Raw genomic sequence first — 21,174 nt, forward strand, 5'->3', positions numbered from 1 at the left:
ATGGTTTTCATTTTAATTATTTCCAAAGAATATCAGCTATGCCAACAGAGAAGTCACACTTAAGAAACTTCTAATTAAAGAAACAAATGGTGATTTCACAGAAAAATAGCTCTCAACTGAAACTCAACTTTTATAATCCAAGAAGCATCTTTATAGATTTCATTTTTAAAACTGGTTTTCATTGCTGTCTGAAAGTCTAAATTTTGCTGTTTCAGAATTTGGATTAACCAGAAAAAGCAGGTTCTCTCATATTTCTGGTATATTGTTCAGCAATGCACTATGCTCCCTAACATCACTGCTCGTGGGCACCTGTGGAAACAGCAAGGCCACCATTCTAAAAGAAGACAGCCTCCCATTCTAAATGAAGACTGCCTGGATTCTACGATTGTCCCAACCTCACTAAGCACAACACACTAGTCGTGAGGGAGCTCCTTCCTCTGAAAGTACCATTAAGGCCATATAAACAAACATTTATTGACAACAGACAGCTTTTGTTGTTGCCTTAATCTCCACTTGTATGAATAGATTAGTAGGAACAGATGTATAATTTAGAAATCAATGCTCATTTTTTTTTTCTTTAAAAATCAGAAAGCCAAGTTTCAGTGTAAAAATACTGAGCAAGGAAATATGGAGCAAAACTTTCATTTCTACTCCTTCCAGTTTATAATTTTTTGTAATTATTCTATATATTTCCCAGAACCCTCAGCACAGGCTAACACAATATAATAAATACTAGAGGCCCAGTGCATGAAATTCATGCATGGGTAGGGTCCCTAGGCCTGGCTGGCGATCAGGGCCAATCCAGGCCTTCCGGCTGCTGGTTGGGGCCTTCCTTCCCAGGCTGCCAGCTGGGGCCTTCCTTTGTTCCGTGCCGCCCCCTGGTGGTCAGTGAACGTCATGGCGAGCAGTTGAACTCCCGGTTGGTGTAACTCCCGCCTGAGGGGACAATTTGCATATTAGGCTTTTATTATACAGGATTTCTGAAGGAAGGAGAGTCAGAAAGAAGGAGGGATGAACTGAGGGTAAAGGGAAGGAGGGAAGTGAAAGGAGGGTTAATGGTGCTGAATGTATTTCCCTTTGTGGTGAAAACTAGGTCAATCTGAATAGTAGAAGTGCTTTAAAAACTGGCCTGTCATACAAATAGTTTCCAACTGACAGCTTTGTGTCAGTAATACTCATTGGAAGATAATTTCAACCCACCAGAAAGCTTCTTTGGTTCTTGAGTCCAGCAGCCCATCTACCGGCTAAGAGCAGAGAAGTCTGCGCAGGGGGACAAGGATTGGGATTCTAGTTTGAAGAGTTAAACAACAGGGGGTTTTGCCAACTGTTAAAATATTTGTTATTTCCCCATGACTGCCTACCATGCGGACATTTGAAAAAAATTACAACAAAAGTAGCAATATAATTAAATGTCAGCAGATTTTGCCTAAAGCAAAAGATAATAAGTAAATATTGTAATTTTTTAGTAGTGGACAGTGCTCAAAGCCTCAGATCTGCAGCTCAAATCAAGCTGCACGGGAATTCAAAATACAACCAATCTTTTAGGGTCGGTAGGTTGTTGCTGTTGCAGGTGTGCCCTGGGACTGCCTTGCCGTCGCTGCCGTGCTCCACCCCAACCTGGGACCCAGCTCAAGAAAAACATAAAACAACAAATATTCATTGCAAATGTACTTACAACCATGTCAGGTCCAATATGGACATAATTTCTTCTGTCTTTAATATGGTTAATGTAATTTTTGGTATTTAGTATATAACAACAAAGTGTACTAGCATCACAAGAAGTATATTATGCTCTGTTGTACTTTGGCGAACTTCTCTGCATAATTTAGTGCTGCCCTCTACCAAGTATGTGTGTACAATTCTTCCCCCACCCGAAATCTTTCAGTGTACAGAAAGTAAACTTATAAAGAAACTCAAAGTATATATGAATCCACGGTGAGTTCAGTTTTCCATAGTGAAGGGGAAAATCACATTTCAAGGCTACATTGTCAAACATTTATCTAACGCTTGCTCCTGTTTTGACTATCAATTCTAAGAAAAGTTTATTGGCTAACTTTAAAAATGCTTAAAATGTGAGACTGGAATGGAAATACTGATGTAGCTATAGATTAAGAAGCATGGTTTGGTCTGTTAAATAAATTTTTTCTTTGTAATTCAAACTACAGAAGCCCCTTACCATACACTCAAATCTGGAATTTGCATTTACACTCATAGGTACAATCCTTTTGGAAAGTGTAAGGAAGTATAATTAATCATATTTTCAAATAAAAACTTTAAGATGCATTCAACAACACTGGCTTCAAAAATACTTTGTCCGCAATATTATAGGTTTAAGAACAGATATTTTTATGTAATATGTCCTCCTCAGCCTTGAAAATAAACTAAATGTGGAAAGCTGAAGTTCTTTTTGAGGCAATTCTGCTTTACTTAAAAGGGATGCCACCTTATTCTTAAATTATTAAAAAAGTTCCCCAAGATATAAGTTATTACACATTCCAAGATAAGGGTTCTAAGTAATTATACAGTCACTATATTTCACACAACTTGTTTTCTGTAGGAAAAGTGTAACAAACCACAGATGCCACTGTAACCTAAACTTTCTGATACTGCAGGGGATGAAGAATGCTGATTCATGGAGTGCCACATTCATAGGAAAAAAGGAGGAATGCCGATTCATGGCAAGCCACGTTTACAATGGAAAAAAAAATTCAATAGCTCCGCCATGGGCCTGCCCCCCAAAAGTAAGTATGTCATGAAAGTGCGGAGTGCAAGTTTAAATTGTGCTGGTTGTCATTAAATTTCAAATGAGTCGTCATGTTTCATAGTTTGAAATAAAGGTTAAAAGTTGAGGCCTGCTAATGAAATATAAGCAAAATAATGTTTGCCTTTAAATTAATTTTGAAGTCCTCAAATATAAATATGGTTTTCCTATATTACACTTATTGCCACACACACACACAAATGTGTATATTCTAGGCCATTTAGAAGGAAAATGGAGCTCTGTGGTTAAGATCAAGGTCTTTGGAGTGGCAAACTGCCACTTACTTGATATGACCTTGGAAAAGTCACTTAACCTCTCTAAGTTTCAATTTCCTTATCTTTTATTCTGAAGATAACTGAAAAGCACTTACATAATACCTGGCACACAGTGGAAGAGCAATAAGTTACAGCTGCTGCTGTTAGTATTATCAAAGCAATCTCAGCAAATTGCACTTGTAAATTAGGTGTGAATGAGAAATGGCTAGATAATTCCAAAATTTTACTTAAAAAAGAACACAAAAACCCTAAAGGTCAGAATTAGTTCTTTCTATAAATGAAAAAAATCATGGTGGCAGAAGGAGAAACTAATGCCTAAAGAAAGCAAAAGAGATAAAAAATAAAAATACAAGAAAACGAGACAGGAAGCCAATATCCTGGAACGTGTAAAGAAAACTGCCAAGGGCACAGGAAAAGGATGGTCAGCTCCTGCCTACAGCTTTCTTTCATAATGAATTCATACATCAATATGGAGGACAGAAAAATTTCCCAAACTAAAAACAGAAAACCAATCAAGTTACATTTTAGATCCAGTGACAGGTAGTGGGAAAATCTTAACTTATTTGGTTTTCAGAGATTAAAATTGTCTAATTTTCAGACCCACTTCACTTTGTTCTTTATAAAGTTATCACAAAACACATCTAATATGGTAGCATAATTTAGTAAGGAGGTGGGGAGGTCCCACATCAGCTTCAGGTTTGTCCCTTACTTCATCAAAAGAAGCTTCAAGGATAGTGACAAAATAAATACAAAATTGGAAGCATTACCCTCTGAAATCTACCTGATTAAGCATATCTGAGCACATAAAATAGTCAACACAGGCAATTTCTCATAATATTTAAAAGCTACCAGTATATGCTTTAAGTAGCTGATATAAATTAATTTTACATGTAGAAATAAGTATAAGGAACTAGTTCTGGTTTGTATTTACAGATGCAGAGCTCAGGGACTCTGAATATGAATAAATGCCTAGTATTTATTGCCCAATAATTATTTAACAAATATTTCCTCAGTCTTTCCTATATACCAACCTTTCTTAAATACCTACGTGTTTAAGTAGACAAAAATGGTCCCAATGTTTAAGGAGCTTATATTCTAGCAGAGGAGACTCTAAATAATAAAATATTATGACAAAAATAAGGAGATTGTGTGATAAGGAGAAGCTATTTCAGAGTGGTTGGACTAGAAAAGCCTGCTCATCAAATTTAAAACATCTACCTCCATAAAACTGAAATTTGCTGCCAAACTCTCTAGCAGCTATTCTTTTATTTACATATAAAAATAAACATTTGCCAGGCTATGAAATTTATATCTAATCTTCCCAAATATACACAGTAAGTACTGATAAATAGGTATGGTTGTTCTACCTTCAAATGTCATTTCAACACATAATAATAAAACAGAAATGGAGACAATATTTTTATAACAATTTCTTTGTATTGTCACATTCATTTTACACATTATTTTGCTAAACTATAAATAGAATAATTTTTAAGTATTTAATGTTATTTAAAAATCAAAATAATCCAACAGAAAGGCTTACTTTTAACTCACCTGTACCTGTATACAGTGCAGAAGATCTATAAATCTGTGGCCAAATCCAAGAGAAATCTGTAATATAAGCAGACAAACAAACAAACATGAATAAAAAATGTAGAATCTTCTGATTTTTACAAGCAACATATAAGTAATACTCAATAACACCTTTCCATTAAACTGCATGGTAAAACCAAGAAGTAGACTTGTGCATTACTTCTGTTAGCACAGGATAATATAAAATATGTAAGGTCACAGTTCATAAATTATGAGGTGTCTACCCTACCGATCCTGAGAGCCCGCCATACACTCACTACACTTTCTTGTAGCTGCTTGGCTCATCACTAGCTCTGGCTCATCACTACACCATGCACCCTGCACTGCTGGGCTAGCCCAGGGCCCAGCACACCGTGCACGACACAATGTGCAGGAAATGTTTGCTGAATAAATGGGTAAACTTCACATAGTTGTCTTCACTTGCTGTGGTTTCTCCTTTACCTATATGGAATTGAAAGGCTTGAAATTACTGAAATAAAGCTCTGTGTCATAATTGTTTGAAGAAAGAAGTTCAAAGGTGACTGAATAGGAGTAAGGAGTAAAGGGGGGAAATGGGAGGTTATCTGTAATACTATCAACAATAAAAAATATTTTTTAAAAAGTGACTGAATAATTTCTCAAAAATAAGTCTTGAGTAAAATGATATAAAAATTATGCTATATAAGACATTCATAACAAATTGCAAGAGCAAATGTGGACAAGAAAAGGAAGAACGTTTTCAATACTCAAGGCAGCTTCTCCCCAAGTTTCTTCTGCGTGTGTGTCTCTGAGGACAAAGAGCTTAACATGGAAGGGCCCTGGGGCATTTCCTGGGATCTAAAAAGGAATCACTTCACTGCCCAGTGAGGAATACAAGCACAACAAATATGTGCTTATGTTATTTTATGTGTATTAATGTTGACTATTTTTGTATATTTTATGGACCTGAGAAAAATGGTTTGATTGCTACTAGAAGTATTCTTTTTTTTTAACCATTATCTGCTACCAGATTTAACAGCTGCAAGGAATGTTTTTACAATGGAGCTACTAGATTTTTTTATTGTCAGATGACACTAATCAGTACTAAATGACACTTTGATTAACTATCAAACTTAAAACAGTATTAACTCTCTTAAGAGCCCTTTACTATTTAGAATAAATAGAACATAATAGTAGAAAAGAGCTAATGCTAATTTAATATTCAAATTAACATTTTTCTAGGGCACTGGAAACATCTGATTTCATAATCTAATAGGTCTAAAGAAGAAAGAAAAAGTGCATTTTGATTTTCACCAGGACCTGATCAGCTTGGAGATCATTATAAGTAATAAAATGCAGCTAGGGTATTAGTCAGAGATGATTCATGAAAAACAAAAGGAAATCTGTATGCAAATAAGAAGTTAGCACAGTAAGTAAAACGAATGGATTCTCATGTGGCAGGCAGTCAGTAGTGTGCACTAACATGTTACGTAATAGGAGCCATCAATTCTTTCCAGCACTGCTGGGGTAAATGTATTCGCTATGTTGGCCTACGTAAGCCTATTACAATTTTATACCAACAACTAATTTGCTCAAGGACATCACACCATGCAACAATCAAAAGCTAAAACTTGTGATATTAGTAGAAATGATGGTATTAAACTATTACTACTTGTTCTGTACTATTAAGTTTTTATTAATATGCTAATATGAGGAAAAACTACCAAAGAATCCATGCTAAAGAAAGATATATGAGATATCCTATATAATAAAGAGGTAATATGCAAATTAACCCTCACGCCCTCACAAAATGGATGCCTACGACCAGGCTGGCTGGGGGGTTAGTGAGGGACAACCAAACGAGTTAACAAGCAGGCTGCCTGGGGCAACCAGGCCGGCATGGAGGATAGTGAGGGACGACCAAGTGACTGAACAAGCAGGCTGTGTGGGGCAACCAGGCTGGCACGGGGGATAGTGAGGGATGACCAAACGACTGAACAAGCAGGCTGCGTGGGGCAACCAGGCCAGCAGGGGTGGGGGCAGTTGAGGGCAAGCAGGCCGGTGGGGGGGGGGGGGCAGTTAAGGGTGACCAGGCTGGCAGAGGGGTGCAGTTGGGAGCAACCAAGCTGGCAAGGGGGGTAGTTGGGGGCGATTAGGCTGGCAGGGGGGGCAATGAGGGGCAACTAGGCTGGTGGTGGGGAACAGTTGGGGGCAACCAGGCCGGGGGGGGGGAGGCAGTTAGGGGCAACCAGGTCAGCAGAGGGGGGCTGTTGGGGGTGACCAGGCCAGCAGGCGAGCAATTAGGAGTCAGCGGTCCAGGATTGTGAAAGGGATGTCCCCGAGGGGTCCCGGATTAGAGAGGGTGCAGGCTGGGCTGAGGGGACCCTCCCCCACCCCCCGTGCACGAATTTCTAGTATGAAGATGTGGATAATTTCCACAGTATAATATAATAATATCTTGGTGTAACATTTTAAACAAAAAAAATTATTATAATACTTCAACATAGAATTACAAAATATATTATAAGTTCTAGGGAATATAATAGCCATTAAGGCAATAGTACAGGCAAGAAGAACTTTATAATAAATTAACATCCCTCTATTCTTCCACCAGTCCTGTTTTCACAAAGCTCTTTCCCGGAATGTGTTTCAAGGGAGGAAGAGGAGGCTGCCCTAGGCCTGGCAAAGACAGAGGAAAGGCAGAGGGATGCATGCCATCTTTTCCCCAGTGACTACGGCTATTCCCACTGCACTAAAAAAGATATATCCCTCCTCTCTGCATGGAATAGTTGGAAGAGCCCAGGATTAAACATCATCAGATAGACCAGGTTTCAAACTCTGTCTTTATCATGTAAACACAACATCACCAGTGGCAGCTTAGGTAAGTGACCTAGGAAATGGCACTGTGGACTTATTTATAAAATGAGAATAATGATGTCCTCTTTGTGACATCTGGGAAGTATCAAATGAGATAATTACGTAAAGCACCTGGTACACAGTAGGCTTCATAATTATGATCCTGCCACGTCTGAACCTATTAAATGCTGCTAGTAAAGACAGGTAACCCAATAAAGTGATGAAAAACAGAAGCTTCAGGCCTACCAACCCCAAGTAGAACTGATTTTGATGGGCTGTCCCTTTATCAGCCCATAATCCTCCAGAGAGACACAAAAATATGGGAAATTTTTAAACCGAAGCTACTTTAAAACTATATCAGAAGTTGAAAGACATTACCTGATTTCAAGACTTACTATAGTTACAATAATCAAAACAGTGGGGGCTGGGCATACGAATAAATAACAGAAGAGAACAGAGTCCAGAAACAGGGCTACACATTTATATCAATTCATATTCAACAGGATGGCAAGTTACTTCAATAAGGAGAAGACAGCCTTCAATAAATGGTGCTCAAAACCGGTTATGCATATGGAGGAAAGGGGGAAAAAGAGCCTCGACCTTCACCTTGCACCATGTACAAAAATTAACTGAAAATGAATAGGATCATAGATCTAAAAGTTAATAACTAAAATTACAAAGCTTATAGAAGACAATACTCGAAGACAAATTATTGTGGATTAGGCAAGAAGTTTTTAGATATGGCATCAAATATATAAAAGAAAAAAACATAAAAAGAACAACTATAAAAGAAAATAACTTGAACTCCATTAAAATTAAAACGTTTGCTCTTCAAAAGACAATTTTAAAAATAAAACCACAAGTCAGACTGGGAGACAGTATTGGCAAAATAACTATCTGATAAAGTACATGTGTCTAGAGTATATAAAGAGCTAGATACTTAACTGTTAAAGGATGTCTACCTAGAATATATGAAAGATTCTTACAACTCAATAGTAAAACAAATGAATTATTTGTTTTAGAAATAGGCAAAATATTTAAAGATATTTTACATATATCACAGAAGATATACAATGGTGCCCCAGCCGGTTTGGCTCAGTGGATAGAGCATTGGCCTGAGGACTGAAGGGTCCTGGGTTCAATTCTGGTTAAGGACACATGCCTGGGTTGTGGACGCAATCCCCAGTAGGAGGTGTGCAGGAGGTAGCCGATCAATGATTCTCTCTCATCATTGATATTTCTATCTCTCTCTCCTTCTCTCTTTCTCTCTGAAATCAATAAAAATATTAAAATAAATAAATGGGGAAAGTACACAAAAAAGTACAAAATACCACTAATCATCAGGATAATGGATATTAAAACCAAACAAAAGAGCCTAGACACTCAGTAAAATATCCAAAGTTATGATAAGGATATGAAGAAACAACAACCCTCACATCACATCCCTCACTGGTGGGGAAGTATAACAGCATGGCCATTTGGAAAACAGTTTGGAAGTTTCTTATCATATAATCCAACAATTTCACACTAAGGTATGTTTTCATTTCTCTGGGGACAGATGACCACACAAAGAGTTGTAATTAATGTTCCTAGACAGTAACAGCCAAAACCTGGAAACAATTCAAATGTACATCAACTGGAGAATGTATTTATTAGAACGTAGTACACTCATACAATGCAATACCACTCAACAATAAAAAAGAATAGATTGCTAATAATGCAACAACATGAATAAAAACACTGTTAAATAAAAGAAGCCAGACACCAAGATTACATACTGTATGACTCCACTTATTTCTAATTTCTAAAAAAAAAAGTAAAACTATACAGATAGAAAACAGATGGGTGGTGTGTTGGGTCACAGAACAGAAGTGGGAATTGGACACAAAAGAACTTTGGGGACCGACAGATTTTGTTCTAAAACTGGATGGTGGTGATGCTAAAGAAAGATGTATAAGAAACAGTAGACACACAACTATATAAATTTACTAAAATTCATCCCTGAATACAGTTAAAATGGGTACATCTCATAGTTATGCAAATTATACCTCAATTTTTTAAATGCTAAAAAAAATCTTAAATGAGATTTTAAAATGTATCACGGTGTCCCTACTCTTTCTTCCTATGTGGTAGTTAAGGTTACTGTGTGAGTATGTAAACAAACGGTGGTTTTGCCAAGTAGAGTGTCAACTAGCAGGTTGCACAAGTAACTCATTACTTTGAGGCAAAAAAAAAAAAAAAAAAAAAAAAAATCAGGACTGAGCCTACATCACACATAAAAAAGGTGCTGGCAACATTAAAACTATAGGTTGATGCTTTTTTAAAAGGTAGGGGAAGGTTAGGGGGGGATATGCTCAATATTTTATGTTACTTTTTTAATTTCTGAGAATGCATGGTTAGGAACAGAGCCACAGGAGGCAAAGTAAGCCGAGAGGAAAATGAAGTGATATCTGGGATAGTAGCTAAAAGAGCACTGCACTGCAAGACTGACTGTGAGAATGCGAGGAGGGCCATGTTTTTGCTGTTTTGGTTTAACGCCCGCCGCCACCACCGTCACTGGTTACTATGTACTGAGTGCTTATTTTGTGAGTGCACTGGGAAGAGGCCTTTGTAAAGTATTACCTAATTCAATCTTCCTAACAACCCCACGAGGTAAGTACCGCCACTATCACCTCCATTTTGTAGAGCAGAAACTTAACTGATAAGTGAAGTACTTTGTCCAAGACCACGGAGCTAGTGCAGTGTCAGCGCCCGGATGCTAACCCAGAATCTGACTGTGGATCACACGTGCTCTTACCCAGCAGACTGTTATGGAAGTCCACTGTTCTGATAATGCTTCTTTTTACCAACATGATTCAACCTGAAAACTGCCTTCTTGAGGTTTTTGGTATGGTATGAACAAGAAGAACAAAGCTTATTAGTACATTCCCCACATCATCCACCCTTGACTGACACTGCAATTGAACCTTAACATTACTTTTGGCTGACCCAAAGGTAGCCTCACAATTTTCTCAAAGTTGCCACCAATAAAAGGAAGACTCACCAATACATCAATATATTTCTTCTGAAATGACAATATACTTGCCAAATGGAACAACTTGATTTTGGATGGATAACAGAGTATATGGCATGTGCTACTAGAAAGAGTTGACTAACCAAAGGGGAGCCCTGTGACTGCCATACTTCATGTTCCAGCAGAGGTCCTGTTATTGGTCATCCTGACCTCTAGCCAGCACCACCCACCCCAGCCATCCAGCCAGTCACACTGGCTGGTAGAAATGAAGAGGACATGGGGAAAGGAAGAAAAGGATACGAGTACTGCTCAAATTACTTGAGATTTTCCAACAGTTCCAGCCAAGCATATAGTGCACACCTATAATGCATGATCAATAAAATAATCTATTTTTCAACTTTTTGCTCAAGAGCACAAAAACTCCCAAAAAACTAAACATAAGATGCACCTTTCATTCAGCATGTTTCAAATCATCTCCCATCAAGAGGAAATTCGTACTTTGAAGACTTAACTCTGAGAATTAGTCCAGATTATTGAACATGACATTGCATGTATTTAATATTTTATATGCCATGAAATCATAATATAGTAGTCTTATATTTTTAATAAAATATTATATTAAAATCCCAATGTGATGTTGCAAAAGTCTTAATAACGTACATAACATGTAAAGAACGTGTGCAACATATGCAAGGAAAAATTCTTCCCCAATTATTAAGTTTATGATGCTAAAAATAACACCGAGACCACAGAAGAATAACTTTACATTGACTGCTTAACTTCTATATATACTTCACACAAGCTTATGTTTTCTTTCTTTGTTTACAGGGTTCTACCTCCACTTCAGACAATGACTCTTAACTAATGAAACTCCTTAACAAGTAATTTTCATTTTCAAAAGCCTTTTTTAAAAGAGTCAGCAGTATCATGTCAAGACCCTTAAAAATGACATGTCTATTTGAACATTAGCTCTTATAACATATGTATAAGCATTAATTAACTGACTTTCTAAAAATCTTTCCCACTGTTCATTCTTCCATAACTTAATTCAATCAAAGAAATCTTCACAGATTTGTTGAGAGCTAGATCTCAGTATTGGTCATACAGAAGGTACTCAGTAATTTTTTAGATAAATAAAAGCCTTCTCAGACCTCGTCATCTCCCTGTCAGAGAACTCTTCAGTTTTCTAAAACTGGTGGTTAAAATTAATTGAAACTTGATCTTAAGATGTTCTTTTGTTATTTTAATTCAATTTCATAAAGTGCTTCAAACAGTACAATTAATCATGAGTAAAAATTTAGGTTTATAATTTGATGTAGTAACTTTTCATCTATACCAAATGTAAAAATAATTCCTAAGCCACATTAAAATACATTTTAAAAAGTATTTATCATCAGTTTAAAATTTCCTAAGCGACAGACAGGTACACATACACGATAGATATGTATGATATAGTGAAAAATAACAAGCATCAAATTCACAGATCTTATATGACCGTTCCTTTCAATTTGGTCTCTTGCCTACAATGGCAGAACCAATACAATAAAGCAACTATCATAAAACAGTAACTCTCCAAAAAATAGTATTCTTGCCCAGAGAAACAGATCTAGAAGAAAAATTAATCTCATATGTGTCATTGCATGTCCAAGGCTCAAGTCTGGAACAGGACTAAAGATGCTAAATTTGGAGTCACTAACTTGAAAATAGCATTTAAAACCATAGAAATGGTTAAGATCTCTTAGGGAGAAGTAATAAAGAATGGAGAACTGAGAGTCTGGAACTAAGCCCTAGGGAACTCCTACATTTAAAGTACGTAGAAAAGGAACTGGCCAGGGAGAATGAGAAATTACCTAAGAGGCAGGAGGAGGGCCAGAAAAGACAAGTCCTGTAGAATCTGGGAGGAGAGGGTGGTCAACATTGCTCAATGCTAAGAGAATTAAACGGTTTCTCCTTGATTGACAAGCAAGCAGAACTTGCTGATGACCTCCCTAAGAAGTTTCATTGGAAGGATAAAGATATGAATCAGACTGGTGAATAGGAAATAAGGATTGGACACAGTGTGTGCAACGATCACTCATTATTGCCTTATGCTAAAACATATCTTCCCCTCTAGACTGTGAGCTTCCTGAGGGCAAGAGCAAGGGCAAGGTTTCACCCACCTTTGACTAAGAGGGCAGCCTGCTGCTAAACTAGTGTTTTTTTAAATAACGGGTCTGCAGAAGTCCTGGGGTTTTAATTAGGGTGCTGAGCCAAAAAATTCACACAATAGTAGTCTTCTGTAGAATTTCGGGGAGGAAAGAAAAATACTTCCTGGGAAGAACTTAATCTTTCTTAAACAGAGATAAAAGACTCCCTACCAAGACTGGAACATGCCAACCTGACAACCATCAGCTCCGCCTCAAAGAAAAGGCCCAAGATCCCAGGAGTAGAATTTTAACTGTTTTTCTCCCAATAAAGTAGGAAATTTTTGCCCTAATGTTTCCCTTTATTCTCTTTAACATGAGAACAGTTATTGAAACCTAATGTATACACTGAAATATTAGAAGATCTCCATATTGTTATCAGATTATTTCTCACACTAAGCCAGTCTGAAAGGCAAGGTCCGCTTTCTTAATAAAGTAAAATATATACCTTGCAAATACTAACCATGGAGGGGGAAAAAACTTAAAAGGCTGTGACAAAATGATGACTATCTGACACAAGGCATTACACTAAAAATATATACAATTCTAAAGCCTAAGGTTGGGGGAGACAGCTAGGAAAACAACCTAATGTGACTGAATTTTTCCTCAAATTGGGAGTAGCAAGAATGTACATAAATGTCCATGAAATCTTCTTATATATATTTTTTATTTTTATGACCGTCTAAAATTACTAACCATATGAATATGCTAAATCATATGGATGATCGTTATATAACTGATAACTTACTGACATTTAATTTCAGGACTTGCATTTGCACTTACAACTGGAGAGAGACAAGTATTATTTTCATGCCTTTGATATCACGTCTTGAGGGACAAAGGTTTTCATAAGTTCCAAAAAAGAAAAATGGGGGTGAGGAATGTGAAATATCTTCACACAGCCAGTTGTGTAGCGCATGAACTCAGTGGACCCCGAGCTCAGCTTATTGTAAACAGCAACTCTGTTGAAGCCAGACAACACTGCACGGTGCTATTAATTTAAACCTTATTTGGTAGTTTTGTTTATATTTAGTTAGTAAATCTGGTTTTGTTTTATAGGTCCTAATGAAACGAAAATCTTTCTGCATCGGAAAGTAATTTAGTAACATATACTAAAATGGTTGTTTTTCATAAAGTCCATTACACCAGTTCATTTCTCCCATTATTTACATAATAAATATGGCTATAAAATGTGGATTAAAAAATCATGCATGGCTTTTGTTTTAAAAAGTTCTGCTGGCACCCTAGCTCGTTTGGTCAGTGGATAGAGCGTCAGCCTGCGGACTGAAGGTTCCCAAGTTCTATTCCAGTGAAGGGCACATCCCCGGGTTATGAGCTCGATCATCAGTGCCGGGTGTACAGGAGTCAGCCGATCAATGATTCTCTCTCTCTGAAATCGATAAAAATATATTAAAAAAAAAAAAAGTTCTGCTGGCAAATCAAAACATGGCCCTACCAGTGGTTCCCAAAGTGTGCCTCTGAGTGCAACTCAAGAACAGTTTTTTCCCCAGTTTTAAACCTAAATGAGAAAAAAAAGTAGTGTTTTATTTTTCAAAAAGCTAAGTTTTATTAAACTTGAAGAGTCTTCTTTATTATTACATTATAAACTTCCTATTTTAGGTTGTGGTAGTAGATGGTCATCTTTTTTTCATGTGATGACTTGACAAATTTCACAATTTGGCAATCCTATATTAGTTCCCTAGATTTTAGGGAAAATTCTTTTTTTTTTAAATTGATTTTAGAGTGAGAGAGAGGAAGGAAGTGGGGGAGGGAGAGAGAGAGATTTGTTGTTCCACTTATTTATGCAATCATTGGTTGATTCTTATATGTGCCTGACCAGAGATCAAATATGTAACCTTGGCATATCAGGAGAACACTCAAACCAACTGAGCTACCTGTTTGAGGGGAAATTCTTAATAGTATTACATAAAAATAAAAATCCCTAGGTACCTGCCTACCTGTTATGAAATGGTGCAAATATATACACACATACAGATATATAGGTATAGGTATTCCACTCTGGCATTATGGGGAAAATTCATTCTGAGCATGAACCTCCATTCAAGAAGTTCTTGTTTCTTACCCAAAGAAACCTAACCCCCTCCCCAACCCCTGGATCTCTGTCAGGTCTAGGATAAAGAGTGAAGCCACAACTATAGCCTGGAGACAGCAAAGAGAAGCTATCATCTGGCCCCTAGGTGCTCACAAGTAGACATTTTGCAAAGCAACCTAGAATAAATTACAACCTAAAAAGGTGAATAATGATCACAAGTAATACATAGGTAACAGAAATCCTGGAAGACTAATGACAGCAATAAACTCTTGGCTACTCCTGGCATTGAGAAGTGATGTGTAAGTGTCCTCCCCTTGAAGCTGGGGTTGCCCTGGTGATTAGCTGTTACACCAATAGACTGTGACAGAAGTGATATTCTGGGGCTTCTGAGGCTTGAAACTTCAGTGTGAGACTGCAACCGTTCATCTTGGGAGTCCTGAGCTGCTAATTATGTCTGACTGCCTTGAAGCCACCATATTATGAGGAAGCCCAATCTATCATGTGGAGAGGCTACAAGAAAAAGACAATGAGATGCCCAGCCAGCCCCCAGCTGTTCGGATTCCTAAGAGTTCCTGGTCATCCCAGCTGAGACCCCATACATGCCTGCTATGCCCTATCCAAGTTCCCAACCAACAAAATTTATGTGATACAATAATTTGTTTAAAGCAATAAATAACCAGAAATAAAACCAATAGCTTTTCATAAATAGTAATGAAAACTTTAAAGCAAAAAGAAAAAGTCTTGAGCTGTAAACAAGACTGACATCAGACACAAAGGAGGATTATGACGCATAAAGGTAAATATAAACCCATTCATTCATTTATCCAACAACTATTTATAACACCAGGATGTATAAGCAGGGTTATATACAGGTTCTGGAGATGGTTTTTAAAAAGTCCTGACTTCAAGGAATTTGCAGACTAGGAAGTATTGTATATTATAGCGTCTTCTTATATACTCTTTAATGTCTTTTACAAAAATAACATAATCAACTATTCGGATCAAATCAAAAAACAGACCAATCTCACAGAGTGACCCAGAGTTTAAGTTCCTCTATGACAGCAACTTTCAACACTTTTCATGTGATTTACTATCTACTTAGCACACAATCTACTAAAATTCTGCAGCACACCAAAAAATGATACCGATCTAACAAAAAAATAGGCATAATGTTGATTCATTCACACTGGACAGCTATTGTTGTAGTGGCTGTTGTCAGTTTTTTGTTTGACAACCTAAAGAAAAGAGGTCAGTGCCCCTGGTTAAACAGTCAGGTACTGCATGTTTTAAAAATGCTTGCCGCACACCAAATGTGCCATGGCACACCGGTTGAAAATTGATGCTCAATAAGAAGGAAGTGAAGACTGAACCCAAATCCCACAAAAGGTCATTTGTAGTCTGTAGTATCGAAACATGCTTTAGTTAATTACAGTATATAATAAAACATTTGGGTTCTCATTTCAGACTATAAATTCAGGGCATGCGTAACTAATCCTTTTTATTTCTTCTTCATAAAGTATCAGGTTAAAGAACTGTTTAAAGATATTATTACAAATGTGCCGAGTAGACCTTTTATTGAAGATTCTGGAACCCAGAATGGGCAAAGTAAGTAAGGTCAGTAGTTATGCTGTTGTTTTAATAAGATTTATTTCTGTCTAGGTGTGCTACAGTTTAAACAAACTATTCCAGTGACTAAAATAATTTTAACTGCTTCTTTTATTAAAGCATAGACAATTTAACCTTTCATAATATTATTCTCAGGGTTCTAAAATTATCCAGATTTTTTTCTATTTGCAGTTTTTCTCTATTCAAATTTCACATGAAGCCGAAAAGAACACAAATAGAGAAAATTATTCTACCAGGTATTTTTAAATACAGAAAAATGTTTGATCTCACACTGTAACAGAATAAAACAGTAAATAAGTACACTTATGGCCTCTTGGACAAAAGACCACAGTATGTCTTTAAATCATCAGCCGATAGCACAACGACTCTATAGAAGGTACTTAGCAAATTTGTGTTGACTGATGATAGTACATTTATTTCCCAGTTATTTTAAGTGTGGCCAACAAAAATAATGTTATTTTCTGTCTCAGTGACTTCTTGAAGCAAAGAAAAAAAGGCTACGTTTTCAAAAGCGATCAAAAAGAAACAAACTTTCTCATTTTCACTTCAAAACACTAAAAGAGGAGTTGTGGTGGGGATTATAGCAACAAATTCTATGTATCTTAAATGTCACAATAAAGATAAGAGACAATGTAACTAACAGCAACCTAAATGACAAACATGGCCTTATGTTTACCATTTCTCTCATAACTTTAATTACATGTAACTTATCAAAAATTTATTTTTTAAAACAGGACACAAAAGAACATTCTTATTGCTGAACAGTCACTTGTTAATACTTTATCTAAAATATAATATAAAAGTCAAAATAGAGTTCTGAACAAGAAGATAATCAGGAACTTTAAAATGATAACTAATATTTCATAAAAAGTAACAATATCTGGGAGGAAGACACTCAAGAATATTTGAGTGAACAGGTAGCTCATTGTTCTCTCTTCTAGACTGGTCTAGAAGCCAGCTTGGCATGAGACCAAGCGTCAGGAGACTTGGCCAGTGTCCTGGATCTCCTATGAGGCTCAAGGCCAATGATTGACTGTCTTGTGGCCTCAACTTCCTCACCGACAAAAGGAGAGAATGGCACAATTATCTCCAAATTTCATTTTAGCTATAAAAAAATGCTACTGTCCTCAAATAAAGGGCCATTAGTCTAAAAGATTGGGTTTGAAAACACCAGAATCTTCCATTTGCTTTGTTAAGGCACAATTATTTCCCTAACCTTACACTAAACACTTCACAACTTTCAAACACAGATAGATTACTTTTCTCTTATTTATCTTTACAACAATTCTGTGAGATAGACTGAGTCTGCAGTTACCACACGCAATTGGCAAATGTCAAAAGGAGGCTCAGTGAATGAGGTTATATGATTTGATTAAAGTCACTCAGCCAAAAAAAGAAAAAGAAAAAGAGCCTAGAAATCAGATCTGACTCCCAGCTCAGTGCCTAAATTCCAGAAAAGGGCACTTTTAAAACCATAAGAATGACAAATAAATGACATAGCCGTTAGAAAGAAAAAAACATATAGTTATTTTTTTTAATGTCTACATTGTTTCTTTAAGTTGAGACGCCATGTGTTAAATTCCCTAAGATAACACAATTTTAGGCCTCTATGTTTCAGAATTATTTTCAAGATTTCTGAAATAAGAAAATCCCAGTGGCTTAAACATATTATAAAAATATTACCATATATCAAGGTTTCCTAAATTGATGCATATTCCTTGACAAAAAAAAGAGTCTGTAGCAAAATAAGTTTGGAAATATTTGCAGATTAACAATTCCCCTATATGCTTTTTAGTTTAAAATAGCATTTCGTAAATTGGTGTATCAATATAATTTCAGACTTAAAAAAAGAATACCAATTGACATTCTAAAGCACTTTTATTCCAGTGACCCCATCTTGGAAAATACTTATGCACATTTTAAAATATAACCATTCACAAAATAAAACATAAAATTACTATATAATTTTAAATAACGAAAAGTTATAGTTGTTCCTTTCTTTCCAAGCATACATATTTTCAGATTTTTTGAAAAGGTAAATGAAGTCTCTTACAACTTGTACATTTAATATGACAGTGTTTCTTTTTATTTTTTTCTTGAAAAGTTACTAATCTAATATTATACTTTATAATCAACAGCAAGCTGGCATAGAGAGCTGTGGTGTATAATCTTCTCATAATCTTAAAGTGTTCTCTCAGTGACACAAATGACATCATATTAAAAGTTTTTTTTTATATGTAGTCACAATAAATCAAATATCAGAGCTGATACTGAAGAATGTGAAGGAGACCACACTAGGATGAAACGTACACTTTGAACACGTGCTAGCAATGACAGGACACTGGGGGAAATGTTCATTAGAGAAATAACATCTGAACCATCTTAAACTATTACAGGGATATGTGATTAACATTGGGAGCAAACAGGTAAAGGGTAAGTCAAATTACTTAATCCTTGAGCCCTAGTTAACCCAATAGTAACCATGGAAATAACTACAAGTTTGGTTTTTGCTATTTATAAAATAGTAGACTCTGAAACAAAGCCTAATTAGTTAATCTGAATTTATCTTGGGCTCTTGATAACACTAGATGAATTTATTGAAGTCTCAGAGGAATGAGATATTTCTAAACCTTTCCCAGACAATTGAGTTCCCTGATACAAATTAACCAAACACACTTTCATTATACTTTCATCTAATAATGTTTAGCAAGTCCAAAAATACTTTTGAATGCTTTTGAAAATGTAAGGCAGCTTAGAAACTTGAGCTGTTTTTAGCAATGGTATTTTAAAAATGGTATAACTTACCACTCCAAGCAAAGAGGTATGACTTGTCACTGGCAATAGTGGTAACATGGGAGACTGAAAAAAGCTATTTTGAGAAAATAAGAGATTGTGGATTCCAGTCTCAAGCCCCACCCTTCTCACATATGTGAAATTTAATGCTTATGTAACTTACAAATTCTGTTTAAAAATGAAAGCAATTACAGTAGAATAAGTTATGTATTTGTTTTTAAAGGTACATAAAAAAAATAGCTTTTTACAAATAGAAGCAGTGTGCCTGGAAGAGTTTGTCTCCCACTCCCACCCCAGGTTTTTTGTTGTTTTTTTTTAATTAAATTTGCTGAGGTAGCACTGGTTAATATCATGCAAATTTCAAGTGTACAACTTTATAATAAGACATCTGTATACTTGTGCTCACCACTGGAAGTCTAGTCTCTTTCCATCACCGAATATCTGACCCCCCTTTATAGAAGATTTTAGATACTTCAGTTCTTCCTAATGTTTAAATGTTTATACAAATCTTCCCTTTCCCTTATATCCATTTTAGAATTTAGAAGATAATTCCCATAACCAGGACATAAACAGCTCAAAGATACAGAGCACATTTCAAAGCCACTTCCCTGTCCACAAATACGTGGACAAGTCATATTTTAAAATAAAGCACAGAATACCACAAAAAGACTCACAAAAAGGTATCAAAGTATAGCATGCTTCACCAACCTATAGTTATCCTATTTTCAGCTATGGAGTAAAAGCCACCTTTGGGAAAATGAGTTTAGACTCCAAGTGCTAGATTAAGGAATAATACAAGTCTAAAACCAATTAAGAAATCATAAGAAACAGCATTATTTGGAAGGTCATTTAAAAAAGATGAAACTATCGCCTGGCCGGCATGGCTCAGTGGTTGAGCGTTGACCTATGAACCAGGAGGTCACGGTTCGATTCCAGGTCAGGGCATATGCCCAGGTTGCGGGCTCGATCCCCAGTGTGGGGTGTGCAGGAGGCAGCCAGTTAATGATTCTCTCTCATCACTGATGTTTCTATCTCTCTAGCCCTCTCTCTTCCTCTCTGAAATTTAAAAAAAGAAAAAAAAAGATGAAACTATCCCAAATCCATGGCAGAATCTGCCTCTATGAGGAAAATAACTGAGCCCTGGAACCATGATTTACCTTGAGTTCATTTAAAGTAAAACACTGTGAAATCAGGGTCTGGAAATGCCCTTTAAATGTGGAACTAAGCAGCATTTAATTTAAATGTAAAAAAAAAAAATTTAAAGTGTATGTAATGAAAAAGACTGACACTTAAGCAATCTGAAACTGTATTTCATCAATAGTTAAACTCCTTTGGGGGAGAATATTAAACTTGCATTGTTATATGTGTGAAGATCATTGTATAATCAATGACATGTCTTGTACCTTGAGAATAAACCATTTCCCACTGATGGGTTCTCTTCAGACAGCCTATATAAATAAATGTAGTCCTGGTCTGTAAGCGATGCCTCCTGGGGACATTTCCTTCAAGTTATCATTCCTTTTATCCAACAGGAGGGCAGAAATGACACCACTCAGTTCTGCAGCCCAGAGCCTTTTCATTTATTTAAATGCTCTAAATCTCTAACGTGTTCACTAAAATACTGGTAGGTAAGTAAGTTTTAGAGTGGTAGGGAAGAGAGCACCGTCTATCTTCAAATCTGGTAAGATGTGATACGAATTTCAAGGATTGATCATTTAGCTTCTTGATAATACAAAAGTCCTTCTACCTGTGATTTCTTCTTCTTTTATTCTGGTAATTTCTTTGGGCACTCAATACAATACGTCTAAGAAAAAGTGTTGAGAAAATGAGGTAAAATTCCGATCTCTGAATTTCATTCCCAGTAAAAGCACTTAACAAACAAACAGAATAGCCTCTTGGAGACCTAAAAGAAAATACACTAAAAGTGGTTGTGTGAGAATGGCGCCATTGTGGGTCAATTCTTTCATGTCCATACCTTCTAAATTATAACCATATTATCAAGTTATATTTAAACCAAAACAATGAAAGAGTGTTGAGGAAGTAAAAGTAAGTTAAAACTAATG

At 36.3% G+C, this 21,174-nt stretch overlaps 1 protein-coding gene across 7 annotated transcripts in view; it reads right to left on the bottom strand.

Moving 5' to 3' along the window:
• NCOA2 (nuclear receptor coactivator 2) overlaps positions 1 to 21,174 on the bottom strand; it is a 276,268-nt gene that overhangs the window by 174,620 nt on the left and 80,474 nt on the right. For 6 of the 7 annotated variants that reach the window (XM_080646263.1, XM_080646262.1, XM_080646259.1 and 3 more), the window contains exon 2: positions 4,591 to 4,647. The gene's annotated coding sequence lies outside the window, so the exon portion shown is untranslated. Of the gene's footprint in view, positions 1 to 4,590; positions 4,648 to 21,174 lie in introns of those variants that run through there. The other variant, XM_080646265.1, reaches the window with a different exon arrangement.

Source organism: Plecotus auritus (assembly GCF_963455305.1).
Source record: "Plecotus auritus genome assembly, chromosome: 11".
NCBI classification, from domain to species: domain Eukaryota; kingdom Metazoa; phylum Chordata; class Mammalia; order Chiroptera; family Vespertilionidae; genus Plecotus; species Plecotus auritus.